Raw genomic sequence first — 8,492 nt, forward strand, 5'->3', positions numbered from 1 at the left:
AAAATGGCCGCCAATAAAAGTTCGAGAAATCGTGACGTCACGATGGCACCACCAAGATGGTCCAAAGAGGACAAATTCTGGAGTGGTAGTCAAAAAGTTGGGTGAACCCTAATCCGTCTAGGTGTAAGGGTTGGGTGAACCCTAATTCGTCCAGGTGTATGGGTTTTTTGGAATGTATTCAGTTTATAAAACTTCGGTCACCAGGTTGGGCTTAGGCTTAGGCCTAATCCGTGTAAAGGGGGTAGGTTTAGGCTTAGCGAACCCTAATCCATCTAGGGTGGGTTTAGGCTTAATGCATGTAAGTTTTTTTTTAATGTATGGCCGCCCATAAATGTATGGCCGCCCATGAATTTAGCCTGGTTGGATCTCACGTGGTGATAAGACGGCAAGAGCTCAGTAGTCTTGAAGTGTTCCAACCATGCTCAAAACAGGCTAAGCATGGGTCTACCTGTTTAGTTCTTCCCTCGAAACCTTTTGTCATGGATTTGACAGTGCATGTTGATGTCTCTTCAAATCCAGAACCTGAATCTAACCAAGAAATTACCTCAAGGTCGGTTGGATTATAACATCATTCGTTTCGGTCGCCACAACTTATTACATATTCAAGAAGTGAGTTGTTATCAGTGCGGTGTTTTTCGCCGGCTCGTTTGCCTTTTCATCTGGTTTCGGTCTTAAAGGATTTCAGTTTGCTTCGGACAAGAGGATGTAGAGCAGGTGTATGGGCGAAGTCACGAACGAGGCAGAGGAGCATAAGGACGGTTGTTTCAAATCGAAATGATCGATTTTCGAAACTTGCATCTTTGCTTAATCGCGACAATCTCGTGAAGGTGCAGATCTCACAAGTTGCTAACACCCAGGATACTTCTCACGCGATCAACTTTCGTTTGCTCAATTCCAGGTCAATACTGAAAGACTTTGTTGTTGACAAGGACATTGATCTTCTTGCGTTGACGGAGACGTGGCTCAGACCTGGAAATATTGATTGTGTCGAGAGTGGTGATTTATGTCCCACTGGTTATGATTTTATCCACATTCCACGGGAATCGAGACGTGGTGGTGTCGGCTTGCTTTTCAAAGAAAGTTTGGATATTAAATGCAAAAATAGTGAGTGGAACACTTCCTTCCAGTCGTTCGAATTCTTGGATGTTCGTTTCAAGAGCTCAAAGATGATCAGGATGATAATTATTTACCGCCCACCGTCATCTGTGCCTTTGCCAACATTTTATCGTGAATTTTCTCTCCTGCTTGAGGAATTGGCCACAGCATCAGGCGAGCTTTTAATTGTCGGTGATTTTAATCTACATGTGGATTCTTCGCGTGATGTCAACGCATTGCATTTTTGTGACCTAATAGCGTCTTTCGATCTGAAACAATGGGTGACTACGCCGACTCACACAAGTGGTCATACCTTGGATTTAATCATTACTAGAAATCAGTGTAAACTTATAGACAATGTTATGGTTCATGACCCTTTGATTTCTGATCATTACGCTATTTTTATGCATTTATTATTGTACAACCACAATTTCCAACAAAAACTATTCGCCACCGGAAGCTGCGTTCGATTGATTATGCTGAATTCAATGACACTATCATGAATTCGTCCTTGTTTGATGAATCACGGCATGATTTGGACTCGTTAGTTGATTCCTATCGTCGGGTCTTGAAGTCCACCCTTGATGTTTATGCCCCCGAAAGGACCCGTGAGGTAGTTCTTCGTCCTTGTGCGCCTTGGTATTCAACTGACATTAGTGTTCAAGAGAACATAAGGAGGAAGCTCGAACGTAACTGGCGACGTATAAGATTACCTGCAGATAGAGAACGGTATGTGTTTCAGAACAGTGTTGTTAATGACATGATTGCCTCCGCGAAGCACACATTTTATTCATCAGTGATCCAGGAAAACTCAGGGAACTCTGGACTTCTTTTTAAGACAATAGAGAAGCTTCTGCACTCCAATCCAGTCCAGCGTTATCCATCTGGACCTAATAACTGTTCTCTGTCCGAATCATTCGTTGAATATTTTAGTGACAAAATTGTTAAAATCCGCAATGATCTTGACAAAGTTGATGGAACTCTGAATGACGGTCAAGTTACTTCATGCAATGCTGAGTCTGAAAGCTGTCTAGCTGGTCAGCTGCTAAGTGAATTTAAACTGGTCAATCAGGAGGTGGTATCTGGTTTTGTGAATCACCTGTGCTCAAAGTCCTATACACTTGATCCAATTCCATCTTCAGTGTTCAAAAGGTGCCGTCATTATCTGCTTCCAATGATCACTCGTATAGTTAACTTGTCTCTTACAAGTGGCCAAGTACCTGATAGATTCAAGGTTGCCATGTTGAAGCCGTTGTTGAAAAAGAGTGGAGCTGATCATGAACTATTTTCTAACTCGTCCTGTCTCGAATTTATATTTTCTATCCAAAGTTACGGAGAAAGCAGTTGCAGCACAATTAATGGACCACCTTAATGATAATGAAGGCTTATTAGAAGAATTTCAGTCGGCATATAAATCTAATCACAGTACAGAGACTGCGCTTGCGAGAGTTCAAAATGATATTTTGAAGGCTATTGACAATAACAGATCGGTTATATTACTATTGCTCGATTTATCGACTGCGTTTGATACTGTCGATCATTCGATTTTGTTATCTAGACTACAGAATCGCTTTGGTATAGGGAACACTGCTCTTAATTGGTTTCATTCGTACCTTCACTCACGCGAACAGTTTGTTTCTGTTAATGGAATTGAATCGTCAAAGAAGAATTTACCCTACGGGGTACCACAGGGTTCTGTGCTGGGACCCTTGTTGTATTCCCTTTATACAAGTCCGCTGGGTGACATAGCCAGAAAGCATAGCATACCGTTTCATCTCTATGCAGATGACACACAGTTGTACTTGTCGTTTACGTCCAACTATCCTAATCACCTATCAAGCTCAAAGATGGCAGTAGAATTATGTGTTAAGGACATTGGGGACAGGATGCTGCGCAACAAACTTAAGTTAAATCGGGATAAGACTGAACTTTTGGTTATTAGTTCTAAATATCGTCCACGACCACCCCTCGACTACATACGAGTTGGTGATGAAGTAATCAAGTCTAGTAAACAGGCCAGGAATTTAGGAGTTGCATTCGATCAATGTTTGGATTTCAAAGAACACGTTCAAATAACCTGCAAGAGCGCATTTTTCCGCATTCGTAATATAGCTAAAATTAGGCGATACCTATCCCAGAGTACTACTGAGACTATTGTTCACGCTTACATAACATCGCGTTTGGACTATTGTAACGCCCTACTGTACGGTCTCCCAAAGTATCTGATTAATAGACTTCAGCTTGTACAGAAATCAGCAGTTCGCCTTGTTACCCTGACTAGAAGGCAGGAACACATCACACCAATACTAAGGAGCTTACATTGGTTGCCAGTTCATTTTAGGATTATTTTCAAAATATTGTTGTTAACTTACAAGCTCTGAATGGACTGGCCTCTGATTACATTAGAGACCTACTGCGATTTAACATTTCTGGTCGCACACTGAGATCTTCAAACAACAGGTTGCTTATGAGCCTAGAGCAAATCTTAAAACGTATGGTGAAAGGGCTTTTTCCGTGGCGGCACCAAGGCTCTGGAATAAACTACCCCTCCAGATCAGACTTTCATCATCAGAGGCAGTTTTTAAGGCTAATCTTAAGACTTATCTTTTTAAGCGTGCATTTGATTTGTAGTTTTTACTTTTTATTTGTAGCCTAATTGTATTATATAGCGTATTTGATTCTTAGGATTTTAACTTTTAGGATTTAGGATTTTAGGTTTTTAAAGAATTAGGATTTTAATTTTAGGATTTTAAACTTAGGATTTTAATTTTAAAGTATTGTAAAGCGCCATGGACAATTATAGTCCAGCTGTTAAGGGACAAAATTGTTCGTTTTTTGATAAAAGCATCAAACTTGGCAGGGTAGCTAACCTCCATAAGACAAATATTTCCTGATATGGAGCCATGCCAAATTTGCTTCCAGAACCATGGAATGCGCATGTCAAAAATATAGTATACAAGGCCCTTACATGGCAACGAGGCCGGTGCAAAATACCGCTTATTTTGGCCTTCTGGGACTACTATGCCTAGTATCTTGCTTTTTTTTTTAATACAACAAATTAACTAATGCTTTTGAGTCTTAAGTTATGTCACGTGACCATTATTTTCAATTACCAGCAATAGGCACTGATGAAATCATTACCATTTTTTACGTGCCAATTTTATCATTTGCAATGTAGATTCTATTGTCTAGAGTAGGAATTTCACACCTTAAATGTATGTTTGGGATGTACCAAAAACTTAATATCAGAACTATGCATCAAATCGAGGCCGAGATATAGAGTCAATTTATATAGGTTTCATTGACATGATTTTCTTGAGTTACTTGCTTAGTGTGATTGAGACACCTTCTATTTCGCGTTTGGGACTTTCAAATATGCTGGAATAGATCAGGTATGTTACAATAAACACTTGCTGAACTTTTGGTCAGAAGGAAACGTTTTGAAAAACAGCTTTCATTGGCTATAACGTTCCTATGCCTGCCTTTAAAAACACTAGCTGGATAAAGGTTCTTTTAGTTGCAATTTCCACCACAATTGCACAAACCGGTACAGTCAAGATTAGTCTTCAAGCATATGTTAATAACTTACAACAATATTCTACTTATAAACCTGATTTCCATGAATGCCGTGTGTTTAAAAATTACGATAGAGAAAGCGTTTAAATTGACTTAATGAACCAAACTCTCTAATGTTACAGGGTAAGCTGTTGCAAAGCGTTGCACCGCTATAAAACTATTTTTCATGTAGTTAGTTCTCGGAAAGGGAACAACAAGTTTGTTAACCGAGTCCCTCAGAGCATAATTTGATTCATTTCGCGTTACAAATTTAGAAGTGAGATATTCGGAAACCAGACCGTTTAAAGACTTGAAAACCATTAATTAGGGCTTTCTGAATTTGATGTTGAAATTGCAAGTCTTTCCAGCTGAGTCTGTAAAACAAGGAATCGACATCAGCGTCACAGCCCGATGAAGTTATTACTCGTGCAGCACAGTTTTGTTGTTTTCGTACCATGTTAGATAATGTTTTGCCACAATTACCCCAGACTAGGTTTCAGTAATCAAAGTGAGGTTGAACTAGAGGCACAAATGGCTTAACTCGCTTTAGGGCTCCAATTGCAGTTCTAAGCGATCTTTTTGCACATTTTATCAGTGTGGGAATGCCATGTTAGATTTTCTTTGATATATACTGCAAGTGATTTCACAGAGGAAACTTGTTCAATCGGAACATTATCAATGGAGAGTTCGAGTGTATCAGATAGAGTACTTAATCTTTGCCTGGAGCCGATCAACAGAAATTCCGTTTTTGTAGCGTTCAAGGGAAGTCTGTTAGACACAAGCCATTTGCTTAGCTTTTCAAGGTCGTGATATAGACTAGACTGAATCAGACGCAAATCAGAACCAGCATAAGTGATGTGGGTGTCATCATCATGCATTCTAGGTACGCTAAACGATAGACAGTTACGTAAATCGTTAATATAAATTAGAAATAAAAGAGGACCAAGGATGGTTCCCTGTGGCACACCACATTTAAGAGTAGTTAAGTCAGAGAGAAAGCCATTAACGGAGCACCGTTGTGTGCGATTAGTCAAATATCATTTAGACCAATCAAGAGTTTTCCCATGAGTTCTGCACCGAAATTAGTTATATCACGTTAAGCCAGACTTTCGTGCGGAAATTTTCCAACTTTGATTTTTTTCTGAGAATTTTACCACTATAACCTGATGAGTTAGTTATGTCAGAAATATAAAAGAAATGGGGGTTCACCGAGAACATGCCCGAAAGAACACCCTAAATCTGAAAAAATCGGGCTTCGTAAGCGAATAAGGCTACAGTGTCTGTAAGCCCAAAAATATTGCAAGTAGATCTTTGAAATGAAATGTTCTCTGCCAAATATTGTTTCAGTGGACCTATTAGGTGAATTTAGTAAACTGGTGAGGTTCCTTAAAGAACAAGTTCGCATTTAGCGACCATAGTTTCACGCGCCTTGCAGCCGCAAGATGGCAGGATCCGATGTCCCATGGGCAGAAATCTTTTTAACTTCCCGCATTGATTTTCTGTTCATTTTTGGACGATGTGGAGATAATGGTAAATAAAAGCTGTTTCTGGAAAGAAAAGTAGGGGTCACGGAACGTCCAAGATCGTTAAATCCAGGCAAAGCTATAGCAATAGCCATCTGTCCTATCATTGCTTATTTTATTACTTAGCGCGAGCTCTCATGCACGATGTGACTTGTGAATTTGCATGCGCAGTTAGGATGCGCAGAAACAATTAGTGCGATTAGTGCTAAACAATTAGGTGGCCCCCTAAAGTATTTACAAACATCCTTCCTATGGAGCGCGAGTTAGAAAAGGAAACTTAGTTAATTTCTCTTAACGTTTTCCCTGTAGAGATTTACCAGTTGGTTAGCTCAATTGGGAGAGCGCCGGACTGCTGTGCGGGAGGTCGAAGGTTCGAGCTCCAGACCGGACCAACACTCAGGGTCTTAAAATAACTGAGGAGAATGTGCTGCCTTTGTAATTACATCTACAAATGGTTAGACATTCAAGTCTTCTCGGATAAGGACGATAAACCGTAGGCCCCGTCTCACAGCACTTCACTGATCTGGTTCTTGTGGGACGTTAAAGAACGCATGAAACTGTTCGAAAAGAGTAGGGGACGTAGAACCCGGTGTCATGGTCTATCTGACTTGTGCCGGTCATTGGTCTGGGGTGGGTAAGGTGAGATCATACATGGACTGAAGTGGCTGCAAAGTGTGCCTTCATATGCTGACCTACCTACCTACCTACCTACCTACCTACCTATCTATCTATCTATCTATCTATCTATCTATCTATCTATCTGGGTACTGTTAAAATAAGGCTTATTTTTTGGTTGTCAATTTTTGGATTAAGGCCGTTACTATGGCAACACCTCATCTAATGACAGGCAGATATATTCCTCATTTTGGCCTAAACTCCTTAATATTTATACTCCCTTTCGGTAAAATGTTTTTATACTTTGCCACATCATGGAAATGATGTTGCGTGACAATTTGAATTGATAAAAAGTCAAGGTTGTTCAGACGGTTTTTTCCAATATTCTGTAATTTTTCATTCTTCTAAATATATTAAGTTAGCTCTGACAAATTTTAACAAAATACGGTATTTTATAGGAATTGTATGTGGTTACAACTGAGCCAAATTAAAAAAAAAAAAACGCAGCGAAGGAAACGCGAGAAAATTCACAGTCAGTTTTGCTTTTTGTGCTCATGTTGACGTCATAAAAATCGAAAAACACTGACGTTTTCCTTTGAGCGCGCGCAGATTACTTGAGCTTTCGTCCTATGCGCGCGTGCAATCGTAAAATTATAGTAAGCCACCTTAAGCAAATCACTTCAATAGCCAACATAGATCCATGCCTTGTCTAAGCCTCGATTTGATGAAGAGCCCCAATATGACACTGTACATGCCGAAACACAAGTTTCCAAGTTTGAATCTCTGATGACTCTATATGTAATGTTCAAAATGATTACTTCTTTTTATTTGCGAGGAAAAACGAGGAAGTAGAGAAATAAAAATTATTAATCGTATTAATGCAATATTCGGTATTATTTTGTTTATTGAAAATGATGGTCACGTGACTAATCACGTGACAAATTTTTAGACTCCCAGATACTTTATAAGTTACTGTTGTATTAAGAAGCAAGAAATCTAGGCAAAGAACTCCGGAGAAAGCTTAGAAATAAGCATTTTAACTCAGCCTCGTTCCCATGTAGGGGCCAAATATGTAATTTTTGACATGCGCGTAGCATGTTTGTGGGTGTAAATTTGGGATGGCTCCATATCAGAAAATGTTAACCTTATAGAGGTTAGTAATCCTGGGAAGTTTCATGCTTTTATCACAAAACGAACAATTCTGGTTATTTTTGGCTCTTAACAGCAGGACTATTTGTGGAAAATGGCGCTATATAAATGTATATTCATCAGGAGCCATAATCGGGGACGGAGACCGTAAGTCCTGGGATCCGCGCGCACCTATGATATGGGACAATTTTTCTATTTTTAGAACAAATTGCGCCATCCTGACGTCATATATCCGCGCGGATCCACGCACATGTCGGGGGCTCTCGCGTGGATGTTGTCACGTTGCGTGATCAAATGGTGAGAGTTGAGAGACCTTGCGAGATAATCTTGCGTATTTTTCACAGCGATGGCAGGGAATAAGGCAGGGAATACGAACTAGGGCGCTTATACGTAGTTTTATGCTCTGAGCTAACGGAAAAGGTGGGTTTTTCAGGGTCGAAAACAAGACTTCAATCTCGCGCTGGGAATGAATAATAAGATCTGCTCGCGCTAGATGTAAGCTTACGCGTATGTTTTTGCGTTTGTTCTGACTTAAGAATATAGCATGAAAACTCT

Source organism: Orbicella faveolata, unplaced genomic scaffold, assembly GCF_042242905.1.
Source record: "Orbicella faveolata isolate gen_17 unplaced genomic scaffold, um_ofav_v1 contig_46, whole genome shotgun sequence".
In the NCBI taxonomy this organism is placed as follows: domain Eukaryota; kingdom Metazoa; phylum Cnidaria; class Anthozoa; order Scleractinia; family Merulinidae; genus Orbicella; species Orbicella faveolata.